The sequence below is a fragment of the Lagenorhynchus albirostris genome, chromosome 10 (assembly GCF_949774975.1).
Source record: "Lagenorhynchus albirostris chromosome 10, mLagAlb1.1, whole genome shotgun sequence".
NCBI lineage: Eukaryota > Metazoa > Chordata > Mammalia > Artiodactyla > Delphinidae > Lagenorhynchus > Lagenorhynchus albirostris.
The window spans coordinates 11,918,742-11,941,039 of NC_083104.1; positions in this window are offsets into that span (position 1 = coordinate 11,918,742).

The window sequence follows — 22,298 nt, forward strand, 5'->3', positions numbered from 1 at the left end:
ATATGCAAAAAAAATGTTCATTTTAAAAAGGTGTTTTGACAGGAGGTGTGGCAGGCATGTGGAAAGCTAGATGAACATATTTTTTGAGCACACAAACCTTGTAGCCCATTTGCGTCATAGACTGTTTCCTCTACCTATGTGTATGAATGGTCCTATTCAACATTTTGCAACTGGCCTCAGGTTCTGGAAGCTACTGGATCACTAGAAAGTAGTTTTGCGAAATTTGCTATGCTGCACAGAGGTTCTCTATGATGGAGTATGACTGATGATTGAATTCCCGATAAAAGGACCACAGCCCATTTCATTCGCCATTATCCATAGAGGGAAGGGGGCTTCTTTGTCTTTGCTGTATTTTTTTTCCTGGTAGAAGTTTCTAGATCTGTGCTTTCCAATACAGTAGCCACTAGGCATTCGGGCACTTACGATGTGACTACTTGTAACTGAGATGTGAAGTAGGTATAAAATACACACTGAACTTTAAAGACTTAGGACAAAAAAATCAAAATATCTCATTAATAATTTTTATATTGATCACGTGGTGAAATGATAATATTTTGGATATATTGAGATAAGTAGATTATAAAAATTAATTTCACCTGCTGCTTTTTACTTTTTTATGGTATTACCACAATATTCAAAATTACATATATGGCTTATATCATATGCTACTGGACAGTGCTGGTCTAGAACACCAAGAATCTGATTCTTGAGATCCAACTTGAGAAGATGACCAGCCCTGAAAGTTGCCATTTATGACTTTGCCCTTGAAAATGCCCTATGCAGGAAAGTAGGAGAGCTTTACAGTCAGGATACTATCACAGATTGAGCAGAAGTCTGAAGAACGTCCAAAACTAGCACACCAGCCTACCCCAGGGAAACCCCGCAAATAGAAACAGGTTCTCGTCAGCGGTATTTAGCTGAAAACTGCAACTGAATTAATCTTCCGAGAAGCCCACCCTCAAATGCTACCCTGATTAACACAGCAAGATATGCTGGAGAAAGCAAAGAATGGGAAAAAAATGGGTGTGACACCCAGGTGCACCATTAATATCCATGTAGCTGTGGCCAGTCACCTAACTGTGCAGAGGCTCAGTTTTTTTGATGAGTAAAGCCAATAATCCTTGCCCTGCCAAGTTCACCAGATCAAATGAGTCATTGGACATGATTGGCGTTGCAAGCTCACCGTAGCTGTACCAAGAGAGCCTTATCCACAAGCATGGGGAAAATGTTGATGCGTCATGATATAGTACTCAGTTCCAAACCAAACTTCAGATTATTCGGGCAGCATTAGTCCCAGTTTTCTCCCAGGCAAATGTCACAGTGAGCCTTGAGTACTTTCATTAATAGCTCTCCAAATCACTCTTAAATGGCAACACAGAATGACTGACACTGAAGTCAGAGAATTTGATGTATTTTTTTGGGCCCTGTTGTGTTACCTACATGTGTACTACATTTACTATCAGTAAAGAGAACTAGCTACTATATAGCCAATCTTCCAACTGTTCTCTCTTGGTCATTATTTACTTTTTGTGGTGGAAGGATGGAGTCACAGTCCTCTTTGAGAATCTTATAAAACCCATGGACACTTTGCCCCAGCACAACACAGATGCTCACAATTTTAGCACCAGTTCTTGAAATTTCTTGTGCCAACACCCCCAGTCTCATTCATAGATACCCCTACAAGACTAGATTGTCTTTTAGCTCCATCTTTTTGTAATGTTGTCTTTCCAACCAGATAGACTGTTTGAAGATAGCGACCAGGTCCTATATTTGTGTAGCATGTAGCTCAGCTTTGTATACAGAGTAGGTGCACAGCATTTATTGGCTAATTCACTGTCGAAACTATAAGGATGGCCAGAAGAAATGATGCACAAACATAGCAGCCCTACCTGAGATGGAAAAAGTGCAGTTGGCATTTGGACAAGAGCAGAAGAGAGACCAATTTGGCATGGAGCTAGGAAAAGTAAGGTGTTTTTCCTGAGCCCAGGCTCTGGGCATCCTCTGAGGCTAGGAAAAGGCATGAACAGGGAGAGGCCCTATATTTGCTGTCCCATCTCTGGAATTTAAAAGAGAATCCTGGTCAGTAACCTTGCATGTGGAGGGAATCTGGGCAAATTGTCAATGATATAAAATCGGGGAGGCAGCATAATAGCCACAGAAGAATGCAAAAATTAAGCTCTCACTACAACTTTAAACTATATGAAAGTGACAGCTATACCATCTCTGATTATCGCAGCCAACATTATCAAGAACCACGTAAGCAAATCAAGAGCACTATTGCTTTCTTACCCATTATCTTCCTGTGACGCATGCAGAACCAGGGCTTTCTTACCATCTCAGACATTTCCCCCATCTCCTGCCTCCCATCTGTAGGACTATCACCCTCAACTACTCTGGTAGCCAAGCTAGACCTAGGGACTTGAAGAAATCTTGGGAAACTCCTCATTATTTTACCCCAGTTTTGAAATGAAAGGCAATCTGTCAAAAGAAAAACAGAAAGCTTTTCCTTACAGAAGATTTCAGCTAATACATGTAGAAGGAATAATAAAATTAGAAAATCACCGTTTTGCAGCTTCTGCTGTAAACATGTGTTTAGGCAGATATCAATAAATGCCAAACCTCCTGGGCGAAATGTTGATGGGAAGAAAGATATTCACATGGTCCTTAAAAATCACCTCCCACACTACTCACTAATTACGAAGTGGAAAGTGGACCTTTACGGTGAAGAAATATGGCAATCATCCACATTAACCAAGTAGTCAAATTTACCATCAAGAATACTGGAACAAGCAGAAACTATTTACATCCTGATATGATTCTATAAGAAACCCACAATATCACTTGTGAAATGATCTTGCCCAAAATGTTTCAGCATACAGTCAGACAAACCCAGAATAGGGGGCATTCCACAAGACCACTGGTCTGGATGCTTCAAAGAAATCCGTGTCATGGAAAAACTAAATGCCAGGAGGACAATCTAGTTTTAAAGGACTAAAACAAACATTACAACTAAATGCAACATGTGACCAGTGATTGGATCCTGAATTGGAAGAAATAAGAAAATATATCTATGGAAGACATTTTTCAGCAACTGGAAAAATTTGAATCTAGATTGTATATTAAAGAATATTATGGAATTATTCATTTTCTTGGGTGCAATAATGGTATTGTGGCTCTGTAGGAGAGTGCCCTTGTCCTTAGGAGGCGTACCCTAAAGCAGCGGTCCTCGATGGTTTTGGCACCAGGGACTGGTTTTGTGGAAGAATTTTTCCACGGAGTGGGGGAGGCGATGGGTCAGGCTGTAATATGAGGGATGGGCGGATGGGGAGTGGCAGATGAAGCTTTCCTCGCCTACTGCCCTTCACCTCCTGCTGTGCGGCTCGGTGCCTAACAGGCTGGTGGACAGGAACCCGGCTGCAGCCGGGGGGTTGGGGACCCCTGCCCTAAAAAAGTATTTAGAAGTGGAATCTCCTGGTGTCTGAAACTCACTCTTAAAAAATGCATATGTATTTAATCTGAAAAAATTGTTTATGTATTTGTACTTGTCTACTTCCTCAAAAAAAGATCTAAAATCTTGCCACATTTATAGATATTTCTATGACCATTTCTGTGATCATTTCACAGTTACGCTGGAGAATTATTTCATACCTTTGAAGGTGATAGTTAAGTGCAATAAATTATTTTAAAATTTCCATTTAAGTTTCTCGGTAAAATGTAAAACAAGCTAGTTCCTGTAACTAGGCATATTTGTGTCAAAGGTGTCCAAGTTATGAGTAATTCATTGCAATTACTTAAGGTCTTTTCAAGGCAACCAGAAAAGCAAAGCAAATGACGCATGAGAAAAGGGAAATGGAAAACTTGAGAATTTTTACAGACTTCATTTTTCCCTTCTCCTGGGCAAGTTATTTAATGATCAATAGACCTGGTCACAAAAGCAAGTACTGAAATCTACTTAATTCAGTTACCAATCAAGCAGAACCTGCAGCTTTTTCACTTCGCGTGTTATGTCAGTGTATCCAGACTCAAGAGAGTTAACTGCTTCCTTTTGTTCCCACTTAATTTTGTTCCCAGATTAAAGTAGTATTTCCCTCTAACTGTAGTTTTAGGACATGGGTAATCTGCATCATGAGTTCAACCCAGATGGAGAGTTTGAGTTTAATCCTTCACGAAACAGATCAGTGAGGTGGGGTCAGCCCAGGGAAGTGGGGTTGGAGAGGTGGGGAGTAGAGTAGAGGGGTTTATATAAGAACACTTTATTGGCTACTTAAGTACCTGGCTGTCAGTATTAAACTGATATTTAATGGGTACCTACATACTCTACCACGTGCTTAGCTGGGCACCGGGAAGCGTGGAAAAGACTGAGTAGAACGCAAAGTGTTTTGCTGTCTGCTTTTTCTGTATCATTACCTTCCTTCCAAAGGAATTTCAGACTTTCAAATGTGGTGTTTAGAGGGTAACAAATAGGAAGATTGGCTGCTTTTTAATGGTTAAGTTGTAGCCCTTAGATGGTCTTTCATCCCATTTCCTTCATTGTCCTTCTTTCCAGTAATATTTTGCAGACCTAGCAGCTGTGACCTAGGAAATCGCCCAGATGTTGTCCAGGTCCTCCGGCCTTCTTTAATTACTTCAACCACCATCTAGGGTAATGAAGTAGTTAAAGAACGGACTATTTCTCCGTTAAAGATACACATTATCAAGATGATTCTTTGTCATGGAAACACTTATATTGAATATAATATAGCAAGTGAAGGAGAGGAATAGCTTCTTGTGAGTAGTTTCTCTACTCAACTCTCCCTCAAACAAGCCCTTTTAATTACACTTATAACTGTGCTACCTCTCAGGGGTAGGAGGAGGAAGCAGAGAGTACATCTATTTTAAAGGCAAAGTCTCACTCAGCACCTGAGATGCCTCGAGAAGTAGATGAAGTTGGCAATCCTTGATGCAAATGAGCGATTCTATGCAGATAAGTGTTCACTAGAAAAAAAAATTAAACAAGCAGATTGTACTCTCATTATCAAAAATAAAGATATTTGGAAGAGAAAGATTGTTTCAAAAGAATCCCATTCATAGGAAAAGCAAGGCCTTTCTTTCTGAGTTTTTGAATATACTGTTTTCTACCTGAATGAAAAAAACTTGTAGTAAGGCTCAATGAAAATAATTCCATGTAGTAACAAATAAACAGAGCTGGTCCTTCCAAAAAATGATTCCAGTAAGAATTTACTAATTATTTTTAACTTGTGCATAATTGCATGATCATTTGACCTTCAGAAAAAGCAAACTATTTCAGATCATGTGGTTTTGGAAAACTACACTTGGCTTGAGAAGTAGGGTGAAAAGCTGTTATTAGATAGATCTTTGTATTATGTCTGTTGCCCTTGCTTTCAAAAAAAGAAGTGTACATTCTGACCCCAAATCAGTGTTAGAAATTAGGTTCTCAGGGCTTCCCTTGTTGCACAGTGGTTAACAATCCGCCTGCCAAGGCAGGGAACTCAGGTTCAAGCCCTGGTCCGGGAAGATCCCACACGTCGCAGAGCAACTAAGCCTGTGCACCACAACTACTGAGCCTGTGATCTAGAGCCCATGAGCCGCAACTACTGAGCCCATGTGTCACAACTACTGAGCCTGCGCTCTGGAGCCCATGCTCCGCAACAAGACAAGCCACCGCTATGAGAAGCCCACGCACCGCAAGGAAGAGTAGCCCCCTCTCTCCGCAACTAGAGAAATCCCACGCACAGCAACGAAGACCCAATGCAGCCAAAAATAAATAAATAAAACTTTTTTTAAAAAAGAAAAGAAATTAGGTTCTCAGATTAATAGCCTTTATTTCTCTTCCACTTAGCTTATTTTCAGAACATTATCACAAGGGAAGAGGCACCAATATTAAAAAAGAAAAGGGCAAAAAAAAAGACTTCTTATAATGCTAACCTATTTTGGAACCATGTTTTGAAGCAATAGAGTGGCACTTGGTGACATGTCAATGCACATTCAAAGTAAAAGAGGGAAAACGCTGTCATGTATTTCATGGAATAATTCTTAATCAGCAAGTAATTAAATTTTGATTAATTGCAGCCATTCAATTATAATCTTATTTTTTGGTCACTATCTCATTTAAAATGTAGTAAAAGCAGAAACATCTTGAAGAAATGAGGAAACAGTGGAATTTGCCTTAAAAGTCTATTTTGGAGCGGGGAAGAGGTCATACATTTCTATCATTCCCCCATAGAGAAGAAGCCTGTTTGGGAAGTTTAGGAAACTTTTTGTACATAGGATGGAACACCCTGCTGGAGACATGTCACTGGCAAATGTTGGCATCCATAAAGCACACAACAGCAAAGAGACCTGGCAGATTTGGGTAGAATTTTGAACACTTGGGTTGTTTTCAGAGTATTTGCCAATGTTACGTTCTCTGATTCCATGGGTTCTCCAGTCCCTCCACAGTGCCTGGCAGATGGTGGATACCTGGCATCTGTTTATTATATAAACATATGAAGTCAATATATTTCTTAACATTATGTATATGCATGTGATACCTGGGTCTCTAAGGATCAGTTAAAGTGGTACTGGAGATCCCTAAAGTATAAACAAACTAGGTAGCCCTGGTTATTTAATATTCATTTACATGTATTAAGAAAAGTGTATTCATTTAAAATTTTCTATTAAATTAAAATACAACCAATACTAACTAGTAAGTTATCCTAGATAAGTCAACCACGCCTGCAAGTAGAGTCGAGTCAAAATGCCTAGATTTTTCCACTCCTAGGTATCTGTCTACGCAAGGAAAAGGAAGACATACATCCATACAAAAACTTGTGCACAAACGTCCATAGCAGCATTACTCATAATTGGCAAAAGTGGAAACAACCCAAACATCCATCAACTGAAAAAATGATAAACAGAACACAGACTATCTATACAACGGAGTATTATTCAGCCATAAAAATTAATGAATTACTGGCACATGCTATAAGACAGATGAACCTTGAAAATATTATGCTAAATCACAAAAGGCTGCATATTATATGATTCTATTTATATAAAACATCCAGAATGGACAAATCTATAGAGACTATGTAGATCATTGTTTCCCGAGGCCTGGCAGGGAATGGGGGTGCTGGGACGGAATGGAGGGGACGGCTAAAGGGTATGGAATTTCTTACTGAGGTGGTGAAAATGTGCCAAAATTGAGTGTGATTATATGCCTCTGTGGTTATGCGAAAAGCCACGGAACTGTACACTTTAAAAGGGTCTATTGTATAGTAGATGAATGATTTCTCAATAAAGGTATTACAAGAGAAAAATGCTGGGTTTGAAACCTGGGACCCTGCCACTTACTAACTTAGGTAAATTACTTATCTGAAAAGGGGCCAATATAGTGTCTGCCTCATGGGGTTGTTGTTATAGTGATTAAAGGAGATAATTCTAGGGAAAAGCCTCAAATATAGCAAGCACGTAAGTGGTAGTATCAGTCGTTATTATAGGACATTCATTGGCTGATCCACTGCCCTTGCTGCTGTGTTTTGAACCATTTAGCGGACACCACAGGACCATAGCCAGCAGTACAGCTGCATGTGAAAAGGTGACCTGAGCCAATGGCTGCTCTTTAATTAATTAACTAACTGACTTATTTTTATGTTTAGCTTAGTTCTATTTTCTCCTTCCAGTTTTACTGAGATATAATTGACTTAAAGCACTGTATAAGTTTAAAGTGCACAGCATAATGACTTTTACACACATCATGAAATGATTACCACAATGTTTAGTGAACATCCATCATCATATATAGATACAAAATTAAAGAAAGAGAAAAAAAAGGTTTTCCTTGTGATGCCAACTCTTAGAATTCACTCTCTTAACAACTTCATACATAACATACAGGAGTACTAATTATGTTTATCATGTTGTACATTACATCCCTAGCACAATAGTTATTTATCTTATAACTGGAAGTTTGTGCTTTTTGACTGCCTTCATCCAATTCCCTCTCCACTCCCCTCTGGTAACTACACATCTGATTGTTTTTCTTCTGAGTTAGTTAGTTAGTTACTGAATTACTTAGTCTGTTTTTGGAGGATAATTGGCCTACAGCACTGTGTTAGTTCCTGGTACACAGTATAGTGATTCCATATTTCTATACATGGAATGTATTTCAAAATGATCACCACAATAAGTCTAGTTATGATCTGTCACCATACAAAGATACTAGACGATTATTGACTATACTCCCCACACTATACATTTGGTACCTGTGACTCATTTATTTCGCAGCTGGAAGTCTGTACCTCTTAACCTCCCTCACTAATTTCTCTCCCTGACCTAACCTCTCGCCTCTGTCAACCACCTGTTTATTCTCTGTATCTATGACTCTTTCTGTTTTGTTTTGTTTGTTCATTTCTTTTGATTTTTTAGATTACACATATAAGTGAAATCATACAGTATTTGTCTTTCTCTGACATTTCACTTAGCATAATAATATACAATGGGGAAAAAACGGCCCCTTCAATAAATGATGTTGGGAAAATTGGACCGCTCCAATCAAAAGAAAGAAACTGAACTAGTCTCTCACACAGTTATAAAAATAACTGCAGGTCCCTCCATGTTGCTGCAAAAGGCAAGAATTCATTTTTTACGGCTGAATAATATTCCACTGTATTCGCCACTTTCTTTATCCATTCATGTGTTGTTGGACATTTAGGTTGCTTCCATATCTTGGCTGTTGTAAATAATGCTGCAATGAACATAGGGGTGCATGTATCTTTTTGAATTTGTGTTTTCGTTTTCTTCGGACAAATACCCAAAGTGGAATTGCTGGATTGTAGTGTAGTTCTATTTTTTATTTTTTGAGGAACTTCCATACTCTTTTCCATAGTAGCCACACCAGTTCCATTCCCACCAACAGTGCACGAGAGTTCCCTTTTCTCCACATCCTCGCCAACGCTTGTTATTTGTTGTCTTTTTTATTACAGCCATTCTGGCAGGTGTGAGGTGACATCTCATTTTTTTTTTTTTTGATTTGCATTTCCCTGATGATTGGTGTTGCTGAGCATCATTTTGTGTCTGTTGGTCATCTCTATGTCTTCTTTGGAAAAATGTCTTTTTAGATTCTCTACCCATTTTTTTAAAGTCACTTTATTTCATTTTTTGATGTTGAGTTGTATGAATTCTTTGTATTTTTAGATATTAACTCCTTATCAGATATATAATTTGCAAATATCTTCTCCCATTCAGTAGTCTGCCTTTTCATTTTATTGATTATTTCCTTCACTGAGCAAAATGTTGTTAGTTCGATGTAGTCCCATTTGTTGAGATTTGCTTTAGTTTCCCTTATCTGAGGAGACATATCTAGAAAAAATATTACTAAGACTTATGTCAGAGAGTGTACTGCCTAGGTTTTCTTCTAGAAGTTTTATGGTTTCAGGTCTTACATTTAAGTCTTTAATCCATTTTGAGCTTATTTTTATAACTGTGTGAGAGACTAGTTCAGTTTCATTCTTTTGCATGGAGCAGTCAAATTTCCCCAACACCATTTATTGAAGGGGCCGTCTTTTCCCCATTGTATATTCTTCCTTCCTTTGTTGTGGATTAATTGCCCATATAAGTGTAGGTTCATTTCTGGGCTCTCTATTCTATTCCATTAATCTATGTGCCTGTTTTTGTGTCAGTACCTTACTGTTTTGATTACTGTAGCTTTGCAGTGTAGTTTGAAATGAGGGAACATGATACCTCCAGCTTTATTCTTCTTTATTTTGATAGAGAGTACACTGAATCTGTAGATTGCCTTGGAGAGTATGGTCATTTTAATAATGTTAATTCTTCCAATACATGAGCCTAATATATCTTTCCTCTGTTTGTGTTGTCTTCAATGTCCTTCATCAATGTCTTATAGTTTTCCAAGTACAGGTCTTCTACCTCCTTAGATGGATTTATTCCTCATTATTTTATTCTTTTTGATACTATTGGAAATGTGATTGTTTTATTAATTTCTCTGACAGTTCACTGTTAGTGTATAGAAATGCAACAGATTTCTATATATTGATTTCGTATCCTGCAACTTTACTGAAATTGATGTTCTTTAGATTTAAATAAAGAAACAGAGAGACTAGAGTAACTGACTGTGAGGCCTAAATTTTCAAGGTCACAGGGGCTGGACAAGCCCTGTGCAAATTAAAGTGATGAGGGAGCAGAAATAACTGTGAGGGAACAGAGAGGAACACAGAGGAGATGCCCACCAGAAGGTGAGATGCTGGGAGTAAAGTTGAGTTTGGCCAATACCTAGAACCGTCTGAAGTCCTGGTAATTTCCTTGTCTAATTCCAAGCCACTCATAGCCATGCAGTGTGCCACCACCACTGTGTGAGGCAGTGTAACCGAATACTAAATAGTAGAGATACTGCCATCACATTGCAGAAGTCCAAGTCCCACTTTCCAATCTCAGCATTCCACTTACCAGCCCCATGACTGGGCAAGACCTACATTGGCCCCTTTTCAGGTAAGTAATTTACCTAAACTCTCTGAGCCTCAATCTTCTCATCAGCCAAATTGGTATCATTATAGAACTTCCCTCACTGCCTTGTTAAAGGAATGAAATGAGACAATGCATCTAAGTGCTCAGCACGTAGTAAATGCTCAATAAATGAGAGACTATTAGCTAACACTACAGTCTTTATTATTATTATTATTACTATTAATGCAACTTTACTCCTTGCATGCAAAGGCATTTAATCAAATAGCTGGTTACGCAAAGCTGTTTACACAGTGAAGTCCTTTAGCTGAAAAGTAGTTTGTATAAAAGGATACTTGAAAGTGGAAATTTTTTTGGTGGGGGGGCCATGCCACAAGGCTTGCGGGACCTTAGTTCCCCAACCAAGGATTGAACCCGGGACCTCAGCAGTGAGAGCAATGGAATCCTAACCACTGGAGCACCAGGGAATTCCCAATAGTGGAAATTTTATAAAGGAGTTATTTACTCAGTCCTTTCTTTTGCTGATGAAGGAACAGACATCTAAAGATTCAGTGGTTCTTCCAGTTCACAGAGACACACAAAGGCTATGTGGGGTTGAGAAACCAGGCTTCCTGACCCTAGGCAGGAGGTAAGTCCACTGACTCTCAGATCTTTGGGATTGAAACTACTAAATTAAAGTAGCAAACTTTTCTACCTAGTCTCTTAACCAGCTCTTTATTTTTAGTTTTTAAACGGAAGTCAAGATTAAAATCCTAATGCTATTTACTTTTTATTATATCAATTTTTATTTCTGTAAATTTTATTATATACACTATAATAAATTAAATCCATTTATTTTAGTTAGGTTTTATTCCACTGAGCTTTTGGCTGATCCATCAATATAGCCAAGTTCCAACAGGAAAGAGACACTTTTCCGTGGTGAAATCACAAGAATGTCCTGGGTTCCCAGTGACCTAACCTGTTCTTCTGTTGCTGTGACCCAGAGAAAAAATTCCTGAAAGAGGAGCAACAGTGGAGTCATTCCATGGCTGACTTATTTTTTTTCACATGACAGTAATACCAATTATCCTAGAAATGGGAGGGGGGAAAAAAACCCAAAATCCTTACTTTTTTTGTCAGATTTCCCAGAGGAGCAAGCATGGCACAGTTCCTTTTTCTTTTCTGCAATTATTTTCAAATTAATTTGCTCCTGGCCCAGTTTACTTTTATTCATTTCTATAGCCATTGAATCACACCCAAATGAGCTTCCTCTTTCTATTGTTAGACAAATTTTCTCAAAATATTTTAAAACTTTCTGCTTCCTCTCCATTCTGTTTTGTGGGTGAAGCATTTTATTCAGACTCTTTCCTCTGAGTCCTCTTGAGTTACAAAGTTAAATGATAATCTGTGGGTGGGAGACTTTGAGAAAGTTTTGATAATCGTAGGAAGACAGTTTGTGAGATGACATTTATTGTCTCTCATTGGCTTATCTATGGATGTGCCTGTGGTGTCTTGTATGTTACACTTAGTAAGTTGTCATTAATAATAATGATGATGATGATAAACACATTATATTAGAGACCGTTTATTGAGATCTTACTATGTGTTAAGTGCTTTACATAGGTCATTCTATTTAATCCTCATCGCAGTCCTAAAGGGTGGATTTTATTAACCCTATTTGATAGATGAATTCCAAAATTTAAGTAAGTTGCCCAAGATCATTCAACTTGTAAGCAGCAAGGGCTCTCTGAGTCCTAAGCTCTTATTCATTCTATCCATGCTTCTCAAACTGTGGTCGTCAGACCAGCAGCAAGAGCAATATCCAGGAAATTGTTAGAAATGCAAATTCTCACACTGCATCCCAGATCTGCTGAAACAATTTCAGGGAGTGGGGCCCAGCAATCTGTGTTTTAATCAGCTCTCTGAATGATTCTGACGGATGATGAAATTAGAGAAACAGCTGCAGCATGCTATGCTTTATAGGCACAAAGGCATCACACCTGTAAGGAGGGAACTGGGAAGTCTTCTGGGAAATGACTCCAGGAACTTTGCCTGGCCAGGGATTGGCTGGGACCTGTGGCTTCCTGTCTCTCACAGGGAGGTCCAAGACTTCCCCTGGTTCCAAAGGCCCACAGATCTCCAGGGGTTGGGTTGTTGGCCTTTCTCTGAATTCCCCTGAACAGCTAGCATATGAGCTCTGTCTGTGCCTGAACCCTAAGTGGTTATCATCACCCTCCAATTCCTCCCTGACCCATGCAAGACCACTCTCCTACTTTTCCAGAGACAAGGGAGAACAGTGAGTGCTGAGGTTGAGGTGCAGAGTCCCCCTCTGGTGCTTAGACTCACCATGGTCCAGCTGTACCCCCAGCCAAAGCACATCGTCTGACACTGCAAAGGATGCTCGGTACATCTGCTGACCTTCTGCTGTGAATCCCAGCCTGCCTCTAGTGATAATGCTGGAACTGAAAGATGTATTTATTAGTTTCCTATTGCTGCCATAAAAAATGATCAGAAAGTTAATGACTTAACAAACACAGATTTATTATCTTATGGTTCTATAGGTCAGAAGACCAACATGGGTCTCATTGAGCCAAAACCAAGGTACATTCCTTCCTTTCTGGGGACTCTAGAGGAGAATCTGTTTCCTTGCCTCTTCAATCTTCCAGAGGCTGCCCACATTCCTTGGCTTGTGGACCCTTTCTCCATCTACAACATCAATAATGTTGCATCTCTCTGACCATTCTTCAATAGTGACATCTCCCTCTGACCACAACCAAGAGGTGTTCTGCTCACCTACGTAATTAGATTGAGCAGGGCAATCTCCCCATCTCAAGGACTTTAACTTAATCACATCTGCAAAATCCCTTTTGCCACATAAGGTAATGTATTTATAGATTCTGAAATTAGGACGTGGACGTCTCTGGAGCCATTATTCTGCCTACCAGAGTCTTCTCTTGTAGCACAGAGCACAGCATTCTTTTTCGGAGACTATAATTGCAAATTCCAAGAGATAGGAACAAGAAGAGAAAATGAATTCATATATTATTTGTTATTTAGAGGACCATACAAAGCCATGTTTCCTTGATTCCAAGACCATTTACTGAAATATATACCCTGCTTTGAAAAAAAAGCTTTTTGAGGGAAAAGGAAGCACTACCATACTATATGTATCCCTAGCTCACAAGATACAACCAGAATTCAGAAACAATACAATGAGATATGGAAATGTGTTGCAGAATCAAAGTGATACCATAGTAAAACCAGCTAGTGTTTATTTCCTTTCTTATACCCATATATTTGGTCTCAATAAAATATGATTATGAAGTAGGCAAGGTAGGAGACTCAGCCGCGTAGAAGCTTAATTACTAAACCTAAAGTTTCCTAAATAAATGCTGGGACCCAAAGCTAATCTTTGAGTCTGATGGCAGGACCTCTCTATTACGTGAGGCACATCTTCCCAGAGAGACATTACTTCCTCAGTGATCTCCAATCTTTGGGCCACAGACCCCTGGGGAACCAGTGATTACAAGTATTGGGAGTTCATTCAAATGTTAAGCATTGCCTGAAGCCCAAAAAGGTAATATATTTCTAAACCTTTCAAATATATACAGGAACTGATGTGATGTAATACACAGTTTCCTTTGCTAATGTACTGCCTTCAAAGCAGCATCTTGACGTTTCATTTTCCAAATAAGTGGATATTAAAAGTAAAACTTCTATTGTAGGAGCATCTGAAATATAAATGTATGTTTATACTATATATATATTTATATATATATATTTATTTATTTCCATTTTCCAATTGACTTCTTGTTGAAAAATTTGGGAATCATTGTTCTCCATCATTTCATTTGATTTTCCATCTTTACAGCCAGGAGGGTCAGCCAGATGGATATAACAGCACCTCCATCCAGTGGTTATGTGATGATCCACTTTAATTCATCCAACAAGTATTTATTGTGTATCCACTAGGTGCTGAGCACAATTCCAGGCACCGAAGATACAACAGAGAAGAAAACAGATGAAGATTCTTGCTCTTGTGGAACTGACATTAAATAATTTAAAACATGTGAAATACTTAGAACATTGCTTGGTACCTAGGAATAGCTCGAGAATTATTAGTTCTTATGATTATTATAATTATCAACTTATGTAATATCTAAAATGAGCATTCCAGAGTATTTTTTAAAAATAGGACACATTCCTCTGTATATTTAGAGAGTAAAAATGAGAAGTCCAAAGAGGCAGAAACATTTTGCCACGGGGTTCTTTCATTAGGCATTCTTTAGCATCATTGTGTGGTGAAACCACTGGTTTGGAAAGCCTGCTAACTGCTGCTTTTTAATTTTTGTGTGTGTTTGTGTGTGGCCACGCAGAGCAGCTTGCAGGGATCTTAGCTTCCCAACCAGGGACTGAACCTGGGCCCCGGCAGTGGAAGCACCAAGTCCTAACCACTGGACCGCCAGGGAATTCCCTAACTGAGCCTTTTTAGTTTTGCTAGTTTGTGCTGCAGTCAATGAGAAAAATTTATACCAAGAGAAATTTTCATTTTGTTTGCTTTTTTCTTTTCCTCTTATTCAGATAGTTTTATCTTGCTTCTCTCCCACCTTCAGAGCCGAATGATGTTGTGCACTAGTGTTGAGGTCATGGACACTAGCCTTCTCAGGACACTTCGTGGCCTCACCACTGTGGCACAGCCCTTGTCCAGCTTTGACGGCTGCTGACACTCAGGGTATCACTGCTTCCCGTTCAGCTGTCACAGAGAGGAAACCTGGTTTCCCCAGCTCCTCTCTCTTTCCCCACAGCCCACCGCAGCCCCACAGAAGCCTATGGTTTAGCTGTGCTTGAGTCACATTGCCATCCCTGGTCCAATCAACTGTAACTGGAAGTTCAGGCAAAACCGGCTTGTGCATCAGAACCACTTAAAGCAATGCTTGGTGGGCCCACCCTCAGACTCAGGAGGTCTTGGGGTGCGGCCCAAGAATTTGCATTTTTAACAAGTTCCCCAATGCTACTGATGCTGCTGATTTAGACAGTTTATAAATGCCGGCTCTTGTAAAGCAAGCCGCTAGCTGTACTCCTTTGTACCTGTGCTGGGAGGGACATTTTTCTCTTAGCAATGCTGGAGGCAGGCATGGCAAGCTCCGTGACAATTCCAGTACAGCCTACCATTTTCCTTTCTCCAAACTTACCATCCATTCATATTCCCGATGTTCCTGAACAGTGGTGATTGGAGAGAAAGATGGGAAGAAGCTAGAGTGCACTGAAAGAAGTTCAGGGCAAGTAAAAGATGCTTTATGGGCCTTTGGGAAGAGAAAGGAAGGAATAACATAAAAAATCACCGTCCTAGCTTCTCTTCTAACTCCTAACATTGATGCCCACCCACCCTGGAGAGGGCTTTACTCAGTCCACCAATTCAAATACACGAGACAGAGAGGTTTTCCTGCTCAATCACCTTCCTGCCTCCTTCCTTTCACAGGTTTCAAATCTGTATTACCGTCTGGAGACTTTCAATGCCCGTTCCTTTGTATTCCCTTGTCCCTTTAGTTTTCACAGGTGTTACCAACAATAAATCTCTTGCATTTCTGATTACATCTTGGCATCTGTTTGTTTTTAAGTTAATTTCTGTTGGACTATAGTTGTTTTACAATGTTGTGTTAGTTTCTGCTGTACAGCAAAGTGAATCAGCTATACATATACATATACCCCCTCTTTTTTGGATTTCCTTTCCATTTAGGTCACCACAGAGCACCGAATAGTGTTCCCTGTGCTATACAGTAGGTTCTCATCAGTTATCTATTTTATACACAGTAGTGTATATATGTCAAGTCAATCTCCCAATTCATCCCACCCCCCTTTCCCCACCTGGTCTGCATACATCTGTTCTCTACATCTGTGTCTCTATTTCTGCTTTGCAAATAAGATCATCTGTATTGTTTTTCTAGATTCCACATATAAGTGATATTATGCAATATTTGTTTTTCTCTTTCTGACTTACTTCACATAGCTAGAGCTATGACAGTCTCTAGCTCTATCCACGTCTCTGCAAATGGCACAATTTTGTTCCTTTTTATGGCTGAGTAATATTCCATTGCATATATGTACCACATCTTCTGTATCCATTCTTCCGTCGAGGGACATTTAGGTTGCTTCCAGATCCTGGCTATTGTAAATAGAGCTGCAGTGAATATTGGGGCACACATATCTTTTGAATTATGGTTTTCTCCAGGTATATGCCCAGGAGTGGGATTGCTGATTCATATGGTAGGTTTATTTTTAGATTTTTAGGGAACCTCCATACTGTTCTCCATAGTGGCCGTATTAATTTACATTCCCACCAGCAGAGTAAGAGGGTTCCATTTTGTTCTCCACACCCTCTCCATCATTTATTGTTTGTGGATTTTTTTGATGATGGCCATTCTGACTGGTGTGAGGTGATACCTGATTGTAGTTTTGACTTGCATTTCTCTAATGATTCTGTAATAATTTGGTTGGATTATTTGTTTTGTTGATATTGAGCTGCATGAGCTGTTTGTATATTTTGGAGATTAATCCCTTGTCAGTTGCTTCATTTGCAAATATTTTCTCCCATTCTGAGGGTTGTCTTTTCGTCTTGTTTATGCTTTCCTTTGCTGTGCAAAAGCTCTGAAGTTTCATTAGGTCCCATTTGTTTATTTTTGCTTTTATTTTCATTACTCTAGGAGGTGGGTCAAAAAAGATCTTGCTGCGATTTATGTCCCAGAGTGTTCTACCTATGTTTTCCTCTAAGAGTTTTATAGTGTCCGGCGTTACATTTAGGTCTTTAATCCATTTTGAGTTTACTTTTGTGTATGCTGTTTATTTGCTTTGGGAGAGTTTCTAATTTCATTCTTTTACATGTAGCTGTCCAGTTTTCCCAGCACCACTTATTGAAGAGACTGTCTTTTCCCCATTGTTTATTCTTGCCTCCTTTGTCATAGATTGGGTGACCATAGGTGCATGGGTTTATCTCTGGGCTTTCTGTCCTCTTCCATTGATCTATATTTCTGGTTTTGGAGGCATCTCTTTTTGACGTGAACCACACTGACAGAGTTGGTACTAGAAGCGGTCTGAGAAAGCAGGTGATAAGATGAGATTTGAGGACTGGGTCATCCACTGCCTGGCTGGCAATGAGGATGCCCATCTTTTTTTAATGAGATAGAGTTGATGTACAATATTATATAAATTACAGGTGTACAGCATAGTGATTCACAATTTTTAAAGGTTATACTCCATTTATAGTTATTATAAAATAGCGGCTGTTTTCTCTGTGTTGTACAATATATCCTTGTATCTTCTTTATTTTATACATGGTAGTTTGCCCCTCCTCCTTCCCTCTCACCACTGGTAACCACTACTTTGTTCTCTATATCTGTGAGTCTGTTTCCTTTTAGTTATATTCACTAGTTTGTTTTAGTTTTTAGATTCCACATATAAGTGATATCATACAGTATTTGTCTCTGACTTATTTCACTTAGTATAATATCCCCCAAGTACATCCATGTTGTTGCAAATGGCAAAATTTCATTCTTTTCTATGGCTGAGTAGTATTCCATTACATATGTGTGTGTATATATATATAGATATATATATATACACACACATATATATATGTATGTGTATATATATATATATATCTTCTTTATCCACTACTGATGGACACTTAGGTTGCTTCCATATCTCAGCTACTGTAAATAATGCTGCTATGAACATTGGGGTGCATGTATCTTTCTGAATTAGTATTTTCATTGTTTTTCCAGATGTATACCCAGGAGTGGAATTGCTGGGTCATATCGTAATTCTATTTTTAGTTTTCTGAGAACCCTCCATACTATTTTCCACAATGGTTGCACCAATTCACATTCCCATCAACTGTGTATGAGGGTGCCATTTTCTCCATATCCTCACCAACATTACTATTTGTGTTCTTTTTGATGATAGCCATTCTAACAGGTGTGTGGTGATATCATTTTGTGGATTTTTTTTTTTTCCTGCGGTACACGGGCCTCTCACTGTTGTGGCCTCTCCCGTTGTGGAGCACAGGCTCCGGACGCGCAGGCTCAGCGGCCATGGCTCACGGGCCCAGCCGTTCCGCAGCATGTGGGATCCTCCCGGACCGGGGCACGAACCCGTGTCCCCTGCATCGGCAGGCGGACTCTCAACCACTGCGCCACCAGGGGAGCCCCTTTTTGTGGTTTTAATTTGCATTTCTCTGATGATTAATGATGTTGAGAATCTTTTCATGTGCCTGTTGGCTATCTGCATGTCTTCTTTGGAAAAGTGTCTGTTCAGGTCTTCTGCCCATTTTTTAATTGAGTTGCTTGTTTTTTTTGTTGTTGAGTTGCTTGAGTTGTCTGTATATTTTGGATATTAACCCCTTATTGGTCATATCATTAGAAGATATTTTCTCCCATTCAGTAAGTTGTCTTTTCCTTTTGTTGATGGTTTCCTTTGCTGTGCAAATACTTTCAAGCCTAATTAGGTCCCACTTGTTTATTTTTGCTTTTACTTCCTTTGCTTTAGGAGACAGATTTCCCCCCCCCAAAACACTGCTGCGATTTATGTCAAAGAGTGTTCTACCTATGTTTTCTTCTAGGGGTTTTATGGTTTCCAGTCTTACATTTAGATCTTAATCCATTTTGAGTTTATTTTTGTATATGGTATTAGAGAATGTTCTAATTTCGTTCTTTTACATGTAGCTGTCCAGTTATCCCAGCACTCCTTATTGAAGAGACTGTCTTTTCTCATTGTATATTCCTGCCTCCTTTGTTGTAGATTAATTGACCATACGTGTGTGGATTTACTTCTGGGCTTTCTATCCTTTCTATCCTTTTCCATTGATCTATGTGTCTGTTTTTGTGCCAGTACCATACTGTTTTGAATCCTGTAGTTTTGCAGTACAGTCAGTGAACATGATTCCTCCAGCTCTGTTCTTCCTCCTCCGAGGACCCCCATCTTGAGTGGTATGTGGGGTATGGACAGCCCCTGGCACAAGGTGGCAGCCCAACTGTTAAAATGTTTACTGGTGCTGACCTGGGAAAATGTCCATGTGGAAAGGAACGTCTACACCAGTGTGCTGATTTGGGGAATGTGAAAGATGTAGAGGAACAATGGATCCAAGAATAATGGGATTGGCTGGTCATTACCAAGTGGCATTGACACCCTACAGAGAGACAAAGAGAAACAAAGGCAGCTAAAAAAACAGTTAAAAAGTACATGTGAGACCCAAAGGGTCTCTTTGGTAGCTGTTTAAGAGCAGGTCGAGCTGAGTGTCAGGTTAATGATCTGATTGTTAGAATCCAGAGCTCCAGAAATGTTTGGATGCTCAGCCACGGCAGGTTTCCTATGCTAAAGTCAGGGATCAGACTGGAAAAACCTGGGACCCAAAACATGGGGCAGGAACATGTAGGTGGAGGCCCCTGAGAAATATGGCTCTGCAGACTTCTCTGAGCCCCAGAGCCTGCAGAGAACTAGTATTGAGTTTGGAGAACTAGCAGTTCCTCCACGTGGGAAGAAGCTGAAGGTCCCCCTCACCCCAGGCAGTGCCCTCACCTCCTCTGTGCCTGCCAGGCTATAAGGAGAGTTAAATCCCAGTATAGCCAAAGTGAGGAAATGCTGGGCCTCAGAAAGGAGAAAAGACATTTTACTCTAAAGGAAATGCAAGAATTAACTAGCATGATGGAGAAAGTAGATCCCCTCAGGCATTGTTGATGGGAATGTAAACTGGTACAGGCACTTTGGGAAACAGTTTGGTAGCTCCTGCAAGAGGTTAGACACAGAGTTACCATGTAACCAAACAATCCCACCCCTAGTTTATACCCAAGAGAAATGAAACATATGTCCACACAAAACTTGTAGACAAATGTTCATACGCTGTCCATAGCTGCATTATTCATAATAGCTAAAAAGTGGAAACAATCCAAATGTCCATCAACTGATGAACGGATGAATTAAATTTGGTATTTTGGCCATAAAAAGGAAAGAAGTGCTGATTTGTGCTACAACATGGATGAATCTCAGAAATATTCCAAGTGAAAGAAGCAGACACAAAAAGCCATATATTTTATGATTTCATTTACAAGAAATGTCCAGAATAGGCAAGGCTATGGAGACAGAAAGTCGAGTGGGTGTTACCTGGGGCAGGGTTGGGGGGATGAGGGAATGAAGAGTGACTGTTAATGAGGTCTGGAGTTTCTTTGGGAGGGATAATAAAAATGTTCCAAAATTAGATTGTGGTGATGGTTGTATAATAGTGTGAGTATATGAAAAATCATTGAATTATATACTTTAAAAGGGTAGATTGTATGGTGTGTGAATTATATCTCAGTAAAGCTGTTTTACAAAGGAATTAACTAGCACATATGAACCAAAGCCAGGGGAGTAACCTTGGGCCTGAACTGTGTGGGTATTTGATTAAGGGCCCAAAACACAAGAATGGATGGACAAGAATGTATTGACTTGGAAGTTCTCACTTAGGACTTGGGATTTCATACCTTGGCAAGGACCCCAGGGAAAGGGGCAGACTCACTGCTAGTGTGGATCTAGAAGGTGGGAGAAAGCAGTGGCTTACTCTAAATGAAGGTGAGATGCATGGGTTGCTGAGGCAGATAGAAGAAAGGACTTGATAGTTCAGGGAACTAAAAATGCTGTTTGGATTTATTCTGAGAGGCCAGAAGACCCACTGAGGACTGTATTCCCTGAGAGGGCCCTCATGAGATGCTAGGTGCCAAGGCTGTCAGGCATGCACGGGGCAGAGGGGCACCAGCATCACTCAGCAATTCAACAGAGGCTCGCCTTGTCCTGGTCCTCAAAGGAGTACACTCTTGCTGTGCACAGGAATGATCCCATTGGACTACAAGCCATGACTGCTATCAGGGCACTTTGGACTCCTTGTGTTCAGGGACCTCCAGGCAAGACAAGGAGCCTATAACTTGGCAGGGAAAGTGACCCTGATTAGCAGGAAAAGTGTGAGATGTCTCCTCACAACGGTGTAGGGCTTCCCTGGTGACACAATGGTTGAGAGTCCGCCTGCTGATGCAAAGGACACGGGTTCGTGCCCCGGTCTGGGAAGATCCCACATGCCCTGGAGCGGCTAGGCCCGTGAGCCATGGCCACTGAGCCTGCGCGTCCGGAGCCTGTGCTCTGCAACGGAAGAGGCCACAACAGTGAGAGGCCCGCATACCGCAAAAAAACCAACCAAACAAACAAAAAACTGTGTAATGACACTGCCTTTCAGTTAGAGTAAAAGCTTACTAGATCCTACATAATCTGGCCCCCTGTTACTTTCTGACCTCCTTTGTTTTCCCCCCTCCCTTGTTCATTCTACTGCAGTCACACTGGTCTTGCTGTTTAGTGAACACAGAAGTCACTGTCAGGTCTGAGGTCTTTCATCTAGCTTCATTAGATGGAAGGGGCAAGAAGACCAGCAGAAGGAACTTAAGTGGGAGTCAGAGCGTGAGGGAAAGTCTAGATAAATTGCCCTAATTGGTGTAGAGTTGATTGCTGAGCTGTACTTTTAACTCTGATTCCTAGCATGGCCTTCTCACCTATGGATTTCTCATCATTTTTTCCCACTTACTCATTGATTAGTGAGTGACCAATAAGAAATTATTTAATGAATTGAGAGAGAAGGTTGATACTTCCTGGAGAATCAACAAAGTTTCCATCTTTGATAATGATGGCTAATAATAGCAAACATTTTTTTTGAGGTATTGTGAAATGCTAAGACTTTTACGTTATCTCACTTAATCTTCATAAAATCTGTAAGAAGGTGCTATTATTATCCCCGTTTCACATATGAAGAAATAGTGGCTTAGAAAGGTGAATGCTTCTTGTAATTGGCC